Here is a 14,251-nt window from a genome sequence, read left to right as displayed (position 1 = left end):
TACTTGTTTGGAATCTAGTGTGTTTGGCTTGTTCAGATGAAAGGCTACAGATGGCTCAGCATGCTTTGAGATCAAGCCACTCATCTTTAATCGTGGCAGACTGTGCACAGAATTAATTAACTGGCTGAAAAAGAATAGACTGCAAATAGGAAAGTGGAAGCCTTTGATTTGCTTGTAGTAGGTATGCAAATTCAGCCCTATGCCAATTAAAATCAAATATTCTTTTCTGGTAACTGCTGCTGGTTTCATAGTATTTCATTTGGCCTTTTAATCGACAACTTCTTATGTGTGTTTTCATGCTTTATTTTTCTCCATAATTTAAAAAAAACACTTTGATTTATTTTATACACGTGCATTTACTCATTAGGCTCCTCTGGATATGCTTTTAGTTTTATGTGATTTAGAGATGCAATTCTGCTGATAAGCAGTATTTCATTGCATGTTGGGTAACATACATTGCTTTAAATCTTCAAATGGGGAATTAACATGGAAGAAATTGGGCTTTTTTACATGATAAAACCTTTTACCTTATAGCCACAAGGGCTCATATCACTGTACTGTGTAAGAGCAGGATACGTCTCCTTGGGGCATTTAATTCAGATACTAAATGAGGAATTTGGGTCTCTGTGCAGTCAATTGAGAGAAGCTTGTTTTTCCAGAGGGTGCTTATCTGAAGTGATCTATGTTGTCCATCAGACAATGATCTACACTGTCTCCCATACTGAAATTATGCAATGCCTAGACACACGACTTTGCAAGTGATCACCTCCAGGAGAGCAGAGACCTTCTTAACCCATTCTAAGGACCAATCTCAAGTGTCTGTCATTGCTCAAATGAAATATAACCAGTATTTGGCTCCAGTTCTGAAACGGGATATATTTAGAATTTCAGAACATAACTTTTTTTTTTTACATGTTGGAAGCACAGCATAAAATATAGTTTAGAATAGGTATTTCTGAAAGATGTGAAGTTAGGTACTGAAAATCTCTATTAAAATAGTTGCCTACTTGTGTCACAAAAGTTTCATGCCACTTTTACATTTCAAGCATATTTAAAGTTCAGTAACTGAAAACAAAGGAAAAAATGCACATGTAGAATAAATGATCCATGAAAATCTCTCAGAGTATGTAAACATTCAATGCAAAATTAATTTGGAGGTCATGCACAAATAATCCAGACAGCATGCAATTTCAAAACAAAGCAAATATGAAAGAAAGCCAGAGTTAAAAAAAAAACAACTGCACATGAAGGATTAAAGTAATCTGTGGATGAAAAGAGGACTGACATGCACATTACATCACTATAATGACCTAAAGGATATAATTAAATTAAAATGTGTTTTCTGTGATCATTTCTTTTATTTTTCCAAAGAAAGGAATGTAGCATGTTAACATTTCCCATTGTGAAAATGTTGTTTATCACGATTCATCTGAATTTGACATAGTAATACTATAGGCATTGCACTTTAAAAGGGAAACAAATACATATACACAATAGCACCTCAAAAAACAAAGGGGGTTGAAAACCACAATCATTTCGTTACCAAATGTCTTTTCACTTTAGAATTAAAGAGAATGTTATCAAATCAACAAGTAAATATGCTGTGTTTCACAGAGATTATACAATGAATAACACTGGCAAACAATGTTTTTCAATTTTTTCCCCCAACAATCTAGAGCAAAAATTTCAGAAAGTCCATTTTCACCAGAAAAACATGTATTTTTTTCAAGCTTATGCATGATCTAACAGTATATTTCAAAGTAGATAGATCTAGTGTTCTATAAACTTTTTCTCCTTTTCCAATTCCAAGTATTGGAATTGCCTTTTTAATACAATATTGTTCCACTTCAATTTGGGCAATCAAAAACTGGCAATTCATAGCAGGTGACTATTGTGTCCAACTGTGTCACTGCTTTTACACCATTAAAAAGCATTTTTCTTAAAATAAAGCTGACTTTTAGCTTATTAATATCCCTAAGCAAGTATGCTTATGCATGTGTTAATATTTTTACAGATTAATCAATGTGTATATTTATGTCAATGACCATATACACAATCATAGTATAGCAAGAGGGTTAATATTTAAAATAAAGAAATTGTAAAATATTATAAACACTAAAATGGGTTCGATCCTGCAAACTTATAAAAATAATTAGTCCTTGGTATTAAATGAATGGGCTTACCAAGTATTTATTTTCTTGTCCAGTAAGTACATGTTGATTCACAAGAAACCAAAGACAGGAGGCTTGATTTTGGTTTTGTATCCAATATAAATGTAATTAAACTCAGGCTGATGGTCTCCACCTTAAGGATATGAAATCCTGCAGACACCTAGTGAAATGCTTCTGACAGATACCACAATATGTATCTCTAACATATAGAGATAAGGAGGTTGGCAAAGACTGGAGCGGGAGACTCAGGCAGAATAAACCCCTGTTTTTATCGGACACACTGTGTTAATTCCAGATTTTGTTCTGTCGATGGAGAGCAGAGACCAACCCTGAATAGATATTTTGTTTTTTAAGACAGGATCATGCATGTGAGGAATGGTGGTAAGGGTTAAACTGCAAACTTCAGATGTATGTTTTCAAGAGATTTTGTTTCTATAAAATGGAAACTTTGAGACCTGTCAAATCGTCTGGAGCCAGTTTTCACTGGGGCTCCCTGTGCTGCAGGAGAGCTGTGAAATAACCGTAGGATAAAGGAGAGGTATTTGCCTAGATCTCTCAGCCTGATGCAAAAGTTGCATGCAACTGCAACTGAAATTGTGATTCCAGGCTTAGGCTGGATCCAGCAGTGTGCAGGCAAAGTTTCTGAAAGTCAGTGAAAATATGCCTGAAAATGGATTCCTGTACAAGTCACAATTTCTTTGCTATGAATATTGTAAAATCCTGTAATGGCAAATAACTTGGGCATTTCAGTCACAGGGAAAAACCTGTACCAAAGATTCCTTTTATACCTCACTGCTGCTGTTCACACAGGCTACCAGTAACCTAGGAATCAGCATTAGGAGGAACTCTGGATAGTGCCTAAGACTCAAAAGCAAATGAAATTTTCAAGTACTGTTTGATGGCTGAAGAATGAGGTTACTCTTGACAGCACTTGAACTGTGATAAAAGAGTCCTTTCTCAGAAAAAAAGGGGAGAAAAAACTTTCACCGATGTCGTGGATTGATTTCTTATTTGATTCTACTTAGAGATAGACTGTGTTTTGAAGAAACCAAGAAAAAATTGTGATGTGCACTCTTGTTTGACTAAGTATCCCCAGATGTCACAGTTATGCAAGTCTGGCTTACACATAGCAACCTTCCCTGGTTGTGACAGACATTAGGACACCATGTGTTTCTTCTTCAGAACCTCCTTTGGTATTTTTTTATGTCATATTGTTTTTGTATTCTAAATGCTGTTCCCTAGGTGCAGCAGCCATATGTATGTTGCTCATCAGCTAATAGGATAATTTTTTTAAAAAGGAAATTTTCATGTAATGTTGAATAAACCATCCAATTTCAAAATTTGCTTTATAGTGGTAAACATCACAAAGAATAGCATACCAGTAATTTGATCGTTGTACCATACTGCAATAGGCAAGTATATAATTGTTTACTTTGAGCTTTCCCAGTTTTTTTTCACAATGTAGCAGATCCAGCCCACACTGTTCAGTGCAGCTGTGGTCTTGGTAGAGGTTCCCCTCTTTAAGGTTTTGCAGAAGAGCCTAATATGTTGGGTAAAGATTTCTTTTGATGCTCTAAAAGCTCTAAAAGCAACTGTATCCTCTAAAAACCATAAGACCATTAAACTCCCAACTACACTGGGAATGCTTTATTTTGGTATTTCATTGAACCGATGCTAATCCTCAGTCATGAGCTGGGAACCAGTGTTTCACCTGAGAAAAAGCTGTTCCAGAGCACTGGCTGTGAAATTCTTGTATACAGGGTGTAGATGAATTTCATTTATCACGTATTTTTAGGCAAGTTTGTGCTAAGCTTTGGTCTGGTTTTTATGTTACATGATCATCTATGTCAGTCTTGTTCTGAGATTGGTCTAGCAGTGTATATGAGAAACTCATTTATTTTACTGCTGCTCATCTGTCATGCTGTGTTTGGTTGTTTGTGGGTTTTGTTTTTTTTTTTTTAATTATTCTCCTTTAATGCCTGCTTTTGGCCTAACTTAAATGAAAAGGCCTCGCTTATACAGGATTCTACAAAAATCTACAAAGTTCATAATCAACATTATGTCCCTGCAATCCTTTTTTCTGTATTTAATTCACTTTTTTTTTCTGTTAGGGACATTCTTTCACTCTGTTAGAGCACTCACTTTAATAAAGGTTTGGGCACTCCAACACTATTAAACCTCTACATGCTAAACCTCTCCCATCATACCAAAAAGTCACACTCACACCAGAAAGAAAAGTTTCGGACTGTGACAGATACTCAGTGTTATTTCTCCTTCCAAACATATGTATCTCCTCTCTGCTTTTACAGTGGGCTTTTTCACCTAGCAATTCCTAGTGCACGATGAACATGAAGTCTCCAGAACAAACTTCTGCAGAGAATCCTATGTTAGTATATGTGCTTTATGTGAAAAGTGGTTTTGCAGTTAGCATGGCAGCACGGTCCAGGGAACATGGGTCAAACCACACTGTGGGATCTTCTGCCATCTGTCCCATCTGCAATACAGGGACCATAGCAGTGTCCTCCTTACAGCCACTTTGTGGGGGACTAAGTCAAGGCTATGACCTGGTGCATACTACCACTGAAACCATGGCAGTTTCTTTTATTAAGAAAGATAACAAAGTGTGCTCAGGTTAAGTGATTTGACGAAGTCTGGAAGAAAGCCAATGCTACTGAGACATTCTTGCATTCCTGGTGCAGCCACGAACTTGGCCATGGACTGGCTCACACACAAAAAAATCTCTTTATGGCATCCATGCAGACATTTAGAAGATAAGCTAAGAAGTTGTTAGTGGCAACTGTAAGCCTGGTTGTATAGTGACCACACAGTATAGTCTTTAAGAGATATATCTTTCGTTCTCAGTCTGACCACACTGGCAAGCAGCACTTCCCAACTTCTCTATGTCTTTTTATGAAATGCAGGGGGAAGGATGTCCCTATTCTGTTAAGTTCAACCTTACATTTTCTTAGATACTGCAAGTATTTGTGAAAAAAAAAAACCCAACACACACACAAAACCCCCCAAAACCCCCCAACCAGAAAACCCAAGCCTGGGCTATAGTAATTCTTTATTGAATTTTTGCACCATGATCTGTTTTGATAAGTGAGAACAAACTGGGTGAGAAGAAGCTCAGGCTAAGATAACTCTGCTTGTTTAGTTTTCCCATGAAGCTGCAGGGAGATTTGGATCTTGGAAATCCAAAATGGAAAAGTACAAGCCTGATTAAAAACTCCATGCTGTCTAGCTTCTACAGACAAGGGTAGTGTTGCTTAGTATTCATAAATGTGAAATTTTACTAATCTTTTTTTTAAGACTGATGTAATGCCACTTGTCAGCCAGCAACGCAGTTTTAATTCCTAACAAAACAACAGTTAAAAGCAACACAAACTGCCAGGGGAACAGAAAGACTAATAGACTTTCAAGAAAGCATGTAAAAGCAGTATTTCCAATTCTGCAAACATGTATTTAACTTGGTGCAAGGTACGAAGGGAGTACTCATCTGTGGTAATTTACATTGCACCATTGTCAGCAGGATTGAAATGCCAACGTAAAAACCTTGCGTATGTGACAGCCAAGGTCGTTTGCAAGTATCTGAAGGTTGTAGACAAAGAGGGTGGGAAGGATTTGTTCAAGCAGAAACACTGAAATTAATAGTGTGAAAATAAGAAAGGGCAAATCTCCTTGACAGTGAAATCAATTTGGATGTAGAATAATCTGCCCCAAGGGAAGTGGAAAAGCCTAGATCATTTTTCACATTTAAAACAAATCTGCTAATAGTAAGTACTGTGGGGAATAACTGCAGTGCTGGGAGAGGAGGGGGTTGTGAAGGGAAAGGAGCTAAATAACAAGCCTCTCTCCACTCTAATGTCTGTGTTTCTGTGATGAGATGCTCACAGATCCAGTCTCGCAGAGCTGTGCTGGGGTCCAGCGTGGGTTTTGCCCTCGCTGGGCTCACTGCAGTCACATGGGCAGTGAAGGTCTTCCTTTCCTTTCTGAAGGCTGTCTCTGGATTTAGAAAGTGTATTCAGTGTTTGGCAATGTTGTCCCAAATTTTCCTCTGTTCTTTTTAATTTTTTTTTCCCAAAAAGTAACTTTCCCTCTTAGAGCTGATGTATGCCATCAGCTACTGATCCCACTGATAAATCTGCACACGTGAACCTGCCTCAGCATCCTTTGTGCAACAACGATGCTGAAAGAGCCTCAGAGATCAGCAGTAACATTGGAGTGTGCATGGCAGAGGTTTGGGGCTGTCTGATCACTGGCCCAGACCCACAGATTTTCCTACAGAGCACACAGTAGGGCCTTTATCAGCTTCATCTACATTCCTCAGTTTTCATCAGCTATTTTCTCCTATCTTTTTCTTAAATCTGATTCCCAGTTAACTGCTGGTGCTTCTTTATACTTGCAAATGAAACTGAGGGTTTTGATCTCCTCTGTGCAATCTTTTGAATTAACCTCAGTAATAAATAAAGATGCAGAATGTTATCTGTGCTGTTAAAAAAAACCCCAACTCGCTCCTTTATCACTGCTTTTTGTGGAACCCTTTATTTGTGCAATCAAGTGCTGTGCACTTGCCTTGTGCAAGGGTAAACTACTGCATAAAATGGACCGTTGTGTAAAAGGATTAAGTTGCATAAAACCTTTATTACTTTCATTTTGGGAAGGTAGTAGCGGAGGAATATTTACAATACCTACGTGATTTCAGAGGATTCACTGAAAGATAATCAGAGCAGACTTATCTTTTGAACTGCCCTTTTGAGTTAAAGGAAGAGTGTTTGCACTCAGAGGTGACTGGAGTGGCAGGATGAGTTATGGCAAAGGCCTGTCTCAGGAGATAGCAAATCATACCAGGCTCATGGTTTTCATTTAAAATGTTGATTTATTTAGGCCTTACAGCTAAAATTATAAAACATAAAGGCATGGGCAAGCAAAACCAAAGTCAATCTCTAAAAGACTGGTGTGAGGTTTGTGTAGGAGGTGAAGTTCCTACATCTTCCAGTAATGCATCTCACACTAGCAGTCTCACAGACGGGATATCAAATTAGATGGACTTTGGCTTTGACCAAGGTTGGCAGCTCCTGTGTCCCTATAACCTTCCAAACATGGCTTGTGAGTTACTAAATCACTCATTACTGAACTGATTGAATTTGAGTGAGCTAGAAATAAAGATGTGAAATATAGAGTATCGCCTCGATGAGTGTTAAAGCCCACTCTTCTGGAGCTTTGTGTGAAATACTACTAGAAGAAAACTGTTCTGTTTCTAATTCTTTGACAATATCTATTGCCAATGCTATACGTTTTTCTTTTCAACCACTTTTTTAGAAGAAAAGCCAAGTAACTATGACATCTATACATACATGCAAATTTCCTACCATTTAATTCAGGGCATTAGACAACAAGTTATAAAAACAGCAGACACGTGAAATTAAACTCAGCACAAATTTCTGCTGGAACAGCTTAGAAGAGAAGCCATTAACTCAGCTGTAAACTTTGCATTCTACCTCTGCTAGCAAATTTTCACCATGTTACATTCAATCTGTGACCAATGTGAATGTTACACTACCTATCTTTATGTCAGTGACCATCTTAAACATTTCTCTTACCTAAGCAGGGATGGCACATACCTGTGGGACAGAAAACACTGACGCTGTAGTTCCTAGAATTATGGCCACTTAAGAAACAATGTTACCTTATAAATAAGCTCCACACAATTATCAGGCTGAAGAAACTGGAAAATCTATGAAATGCATGTATTTAAATTGCTCATTTAACTGAAGAAATGACTCCATCAGTATTTTCTTTGACTGACAAGCTGCCAACAGGCAGAAATATTTTGCACCATCTGGATCAAGTTCAGCCCCAAAGCCTTCAGGTCTTACATTTGCTACTCTACTCCATTACGCTTACAAGTTGCAGGTATTTAGAATTTGTACTTCTCAGTAGAATGCAATATAGCTTTCCTTTTTTTTGTTTGTTTGTTTAGTTTTTTTAAAACTGGAAAACAGACCCAAAGATTTTTTACTTTAGTATTTATTTATTTATTTTAATTTGAAAGAAAAACTTCTACTGGATTTTTAAAAGAAAGCTAAGAAAACATATTTCTTTGCTTCCGCTTAGTTAATTTGTTACTTCAGCCTCACATTTGACCTGACAGTATTTTTCACAATATCTAGAACAGTTTTGACTCTTTAAAAAACCAGGTTCCTTAAAGCATGCCAGTTCACTGCTAGAGTCAACACCGTTACTGTGGCATAAATTAAAACTGAAGACTCCCTTGTTTTCCTTTACTTTTGATTATGACCTGGTCCCAACAGGCATTATTACTAAATGTCTTTGTGGAGTGTCTCAAGATATCCTGGAGCAACAAGACACTGTACAGTTAGATTTTCCTGGCTATGTGCTGTTTTATCACCTGAATTTCATTTGATTACTTCAGCACATGAGTGAACTAGATGCTGATGACAGCAGTATTTCTAATGTACCTTGCAGAAACACTGAGTGAAATGTGTTTGGCTCAAGGGGAAGGGTCAGGGAAGCTCAATAATATGGGCTTAGGTCAAAATAGATGTGTAGCCAGCATCCACTGCCTGGCACCAGCTCCAGCCATCATGAAGCATGAAGACAGGGCTGTGGAGGATATGGAAATGAAAGATCAAGGGCAGCTGGACAAATCAGACTCAGCTTTTCCTCTCGCATGGGGAGAAGTCTCCTCCAAGATACAAGCTGCACTGGCAGGAATGATGCTGAGATCTGATTCTTTCATGACACCCAATACTACCCCCGTCTCTGAGGTCTTGCAGTCTTTGCTGTAACTTAAATCTAACATAGAGAAAACCAGAGGCAAGGTAGCAACAGCATCAGATAGAGAAGTGCAGTTTATTCCTCCTCTCTGTGCTGGGCAGTTTCACAACAAAGTTCCGGAGAGTGTCTTTAGACTGGCTAATGCCCTGTGCCAATAAAAAGTCCTTGTGCAGAAAATATCTCTGCTCAGCAATTTGCTTTTAATAATTTCTACCAGCTTGTTTTTACTTCTTAGAAAGCTCTATCTATAAGAATGAGTTGGTGAGGAAATCTTGTGGCATGAATTCACATTACTTTTTTATCCTTGTCATTAATTTCCATTTTATCACAGAGGAAGCATTCTTGAGTGACTGCTAAAGAGTAACAACTAAATTCCAGTATAGCAGAAACAATGGTTTTGTAAAAGATTTTATGTCAATTAGTAATGCAGATGTAAAACCAGAAATTGTATGACATGAATGATTTCCAGAGCTTATTTTAAGTTGCACGCATGAAAAATCATTCTTATTCTCTGGTTACAGCAAAGCAAATTTCAATCATTCTGAGATGGGGGAGTATACGGTAAAATACTGACTCACAAGTCTTGCAAATAAATGACATGCAGATTGATTTTCTATAAAAAGCTTAGTTCTGAGTAGCGGGGGGGTTTCTTATCTGTATTTTTTCCACCTTTAGCCATACAAGCAAAGAAGTTCAGGAGCCTGCACTACCTTCACAGCAACAGCATAATTCATATTGACACAACAGGAGCTGTATGCTGGGCTGAGCAGAGGGCTTACACCTATGCCTTTCTAGATAGCTTTGCCTAACTTAACCCAACGCAACCCAACACAACCCCACGCAACCAAACTGAACTGAATCCAACCCAACCCAATGCAACCCATCCCAACTCAACCCAACCCAACCCAACCCAACCCAACCTAACCTAACCTACCCAAGCATTCGTATTTTATACTTGGCAAGGTGGCAATGGAAGAGTATATTCAAAATACCTGTACAAGTTACTAGTTTATTCACTACTACTACTAGTGCAAAGATTAGTCCAAAAGAAGTGGCTGAGATGTCTACATCAGGCTTTTAAACTTCACAGTTTGAATAAGGCCCTGTGGTTCTTAAACCTTAACTTATCATGTCAGATCAAGATAAAGCGGATAAGGAATGCAAATCCCCGTCATGCCTGTGCCTTGCAAAGGCTGCTGTGGTTTCTAGAAGGTGCATCCACCTAGGACTCACAGAAATGGAATTTGCTGCATCTAGCTTTAGATGTTTACCCTGTAGGTGCCTGGGGCAGAGGTAGTGACCCCAGGCTCCCTTTATAGTCAATGCATGATTAATCACATCTCTTTTAGACAACAGTGGCAAGGTGGTGCTTTTGACCACAAAGCAAGGAAGAGCTGTTCACTTTGGGACTTTTGAGGTGGAGAAATATTAATTTGGGAGACAGCAAATTCATATACTGACTGGAAAGCATGTGTTACTGGGCTCTCCAAATCAGCAGCTAGCTCCACAATGAAGATGCAGGTTTTTGAACATGCTCAAATTGTGGGTTTTCTTCTACTTCTATTACTGTCACAGTACCAATCACTTTAGGGAATCCAATCGTGTCAAGTATCTTTAGAAGTGCAAAGAAAAATCGGTCAAAATACAATGAATATGTGGAAAACTTTCTGATTGTGGACTAAAGAAAAGCTTCTCCCTAAAAGTGGTGGAACTTTATACTTAGAAAAATGAACAATGATGTTAGAAACAACCTTCAATAGGCAGAGAGAAAGGACTGGTAATCTAACACATCTTTGTACCTTCTAATTTCTGAGAAGCAGGGATCCAATTGAGTTGATTACCTTTTTCTCTGCATTAATACAACCAGATCTGCCATGGTGAACCACTAGCACAGATGCTGTAGCTGAGACCTGGGCAGGTGTAACTGCAGGTTCTGCTTAGTGAAGATGAAGACAAATAATCCAGTCTCCATATGCACTGAGAGAAGAAGAAATAACAACAGGCTGAAACTGCAGCAGTTTAGTCATTTCTAATGATGAGGAGAGTGGGATGTTTGGGAAGAATATGAAATATCTGTTGTGGCAGGTCTTTTAGGTAGAGATTAGACAAATCTGTGAGACAGGAGGAAGGTACAGGACACCCTCAGGTCAGGGGTTGAACTCATTGACCACCTGAGGTTCCTTGTAGACCATTTTTTGTCTGATTTGATGAATAGGGCTGAAAATATGATTTTCTAGAGCAGAAATTGTTTGGAAATAGGTTTTGGTGTTTTCTGGGTTTGTGGTTTTTTTTGTGGTTTTTGTTTTTTTTCCACTCCTCCCCCCCCCCAAATACTTCATAAGCTGTCAAAATGTGTCCTGTGTATCAAGTCCTGACAGTCACTGGATTTTGACATTTGGAGAAGAGATGCATTGAGTATGCAGAGGGTTTTATTTACACCAGAATACAGAACTTACTATCTCAGTCAATTTTAGCTTTTTCCTTTCATGCCTCAGTGCAGTGTTGCTAAAATGCCAATAAAGCAAGAGGATGACCTGACACTGAGGCAGGGCTGTGGGATCCGTAAACAGAATCTGCTCATAAGAAATATTATTAAATGCTATCAAGCTTCTGACTGTCATAATAAATACATTCAGGGGCATTTGAAGGGGCAGGCTGAGTGCAATGTAGGTGACCTGACTGGAATATGAAAAGAACTGTGGATGACAAGCTAACTGAATAGAAAAAACACAATGGATAGTGATGGAGCAATATGGTGCGGGTCACAGCCCAGGATGCTGTGATGAGGCACTGCTGATGAGCAGCAAAACTGCTGCAAGAGGTTTTGGAGGGATGGGGCAGTCCCATTTCTTGGCAGGCACCTCATCCCTGTTTGGCACCCCACTGAGCAGCCTCACCAGGGTGAGCAACCAGCTGGCAAAGCTTCCTGGTAGTCATAGCCTGAACACGCCCCATGCACCCTGACACACGCATTAAGCAATGAGAGATTGTGAGCGGCATGATGTGCATTATTTCACTGGAAAGTGGAACTGGGTATTTGTCCCTAAGACAATGTTCTGGAGTAACTGCCCAAATAAGGTGTGAAATGAAAAGGCAGATATATATATATAAATCCCATATATATCTCTCTATATATCTGAAAACACACATACACACATATATATATAAATGTCATATATATACACATATGAAAATGCATATATATAAAAATGTCATATATATATATACACACACACACATATACACACAGAGAACTGGTATAAAAACCCAGTTCTCTGTATAAAATTAACTTTTACCTGAACATTATGCTTCGAGATAGTGCAACATGTCTCTGGGAACAGGCAACATACATGAATATTAGTAAAAAGGTGAGATGCTGATAAAGGTCTTTCCAAGACCTACAGTTTTCCTATAAAAATATTTTCAAGAGACAGTCAAGAAAGAGTGTATGACCTGACAGGGAGAAAAGCAAAAGAGATGCTGTTTTTGTCTCCTGAAAGACTGGTGGTAATTACAACAGTTGAGAAAAAAAGCAGATTACTGGCTCATCTCTTTTCCCTCTGTAATATTTCCATCCTTTGTCATTCTTTTTGATTCAGTAAAAAAATCTGAAAAGCCCTCAACCACTGTGGGTTTTAGGATTAGGAAAGGAAAGGCTATTTTTGTTCAGCCTGAAGCCTATGGTAGGGAGAATTATCAAGAATTCAGTGTACTGCTTTGGCAGATATATAGCCCTGCTAACAGCTACTAACATGTTCTGCTCCTTTTGGTGTAAAGGGGAGCATCAGAAGATACCTGGGATATGATCTTGAGTTCATTGTAGCACAAAATACACTTTTGAATTGAGTTTGTGCTCACATAACTCCTGTAGCTTCCTCCAGCATGAATATCAGACAAACTTTTGGGCTGCTCTACTTTCCATTGATTATCCATAGACCAGTGGGCCCCTTAGTCCGAGACAGCAATCACTTAGGACATCATAACCATGTTATCTTCACTTTATTTATGCTACCTTCATTTATCTTTTCTAAGTTTGAACCTTTAAGGTAGCCAGTGTCCTGGAAACCCTAGCCTTTGCTGCAGCAGCACAGAGCAGCCGTAGGGAACCAGAGGGACGGACTGGTTGCTTTCATACTCCAGCCACCTTCAATGACAAGTAGAAAAGCTGGTGAAGATCATTACTACAATTATATGAATGAAGCTAGAGACTGAACTTGGTCAACACAACTGAAGCACTATCTTTGCTTTGTGAAATGAAGCTGTTTATACCAATATTTGTATTCTTTTCCTTATTACACAGGTGCTAACATCTCTAATTGGTTTGATATCTTTAAAAATGTTAATGGGACCTAGGATTCTGATGATGTCTCTGAACCTGAACAAATAAGTTTCTTTCAGTCAGAATGAACAGAACATGAAAGAAAAGTAATTTTATTGGGTTAAACCAGAGATCCAGTTAGCCCAGCAGCTTTTTCTGAAGTTACCCAGTAACAGATGTTGAAAGGCAAAAGTAGAGGAAACATGATCCTTCCCCTTTTATAACGTCTCTGCTTCTTGAAATCAACAACTAGCATGTCCTGAGCTACATGACAAAAGTGTTAAAAGTCGTCATTGGATCCATTGCTTGCTAACTTATCTAATTCCTTTTAAAATTATTTTTATACAATATCCTGTAATAATGAGCACCAGAATTTAATTTTGCATTGTATGGAAATACTATCTGATTGTCTGACTTGTCTGATTTAAACCTGAGACCAGAAGATATCGCTGGAGTTCCCTAATTGTGAGTCACATTCCCTAGTTTTGTATCCATCCTGATTTTGTAGACTTTAATTTCACAAGCCATGGATTGGAGGAGTCCAATGAAACTAATTACAAGTGATATAAATATTCTAAATCACATTTACAAAAAAAAAAAAAGTTGAACTAATTTTCTAGATGAGGTAATGCACCCAAGTTTGGCTTGAAAAAGAGAAACTTTTGGGCCTTTGAAAATATTATCCTTTGGCTATCCCTGCTAACAGGTTTGTCAACTGTTTGTCTTAGCAATGCTGAGTGTGTTCTTAAACACCTTTTCAGACACAAGAAGCTGATCAGCTACAGATGTCACATCATCTGTAATACTTTCTTTGTACCTCATCTCCAGATTTGAGATTAAAAATGAGGTATAAATGCATAAAACTTTAAGAACTTGTAGAATAACTAGACAGTTCATGTTTTAAAATCTTAGTTTAGCTCAAAGAAATTTTTGCACTAATGCATGAAACCTTTGCTGTGGG

The 14,251-nt window shown here is 38.2% G+C and overlaps 1 protein-coding gene across 22 annotated transcripts in view; it reads right to left on the bottom strand.

The window, feature by feature from the left end:
- Positions 1-14,251, bottom strand: part of DLG2 (discs large MAGUK scaffold protein 2) — a 1,040,391-nt gene that overhangs the window by 26,713 nt on the left and 999,427 nt on the right. The window lies entirely within an intron of this gene.

This window comes from Falco biarmicus, chromosome 2, assembly GCF_023638135.1.
Source record: "Falco biarmicus isolate bFalBia1 chromosome 2, bFalBia1.pri, whole genome shotgun sequence".
NCBI lineage: Eukaryota > Metazoa > Chordata > Aves > Falconiformes > Falconidae > Falco > Falco biarmicus.
Note: the sequence above shows the minus strand (reverse complement) of the source record. Positions and strands in the feature narration are given on the sequence as shown.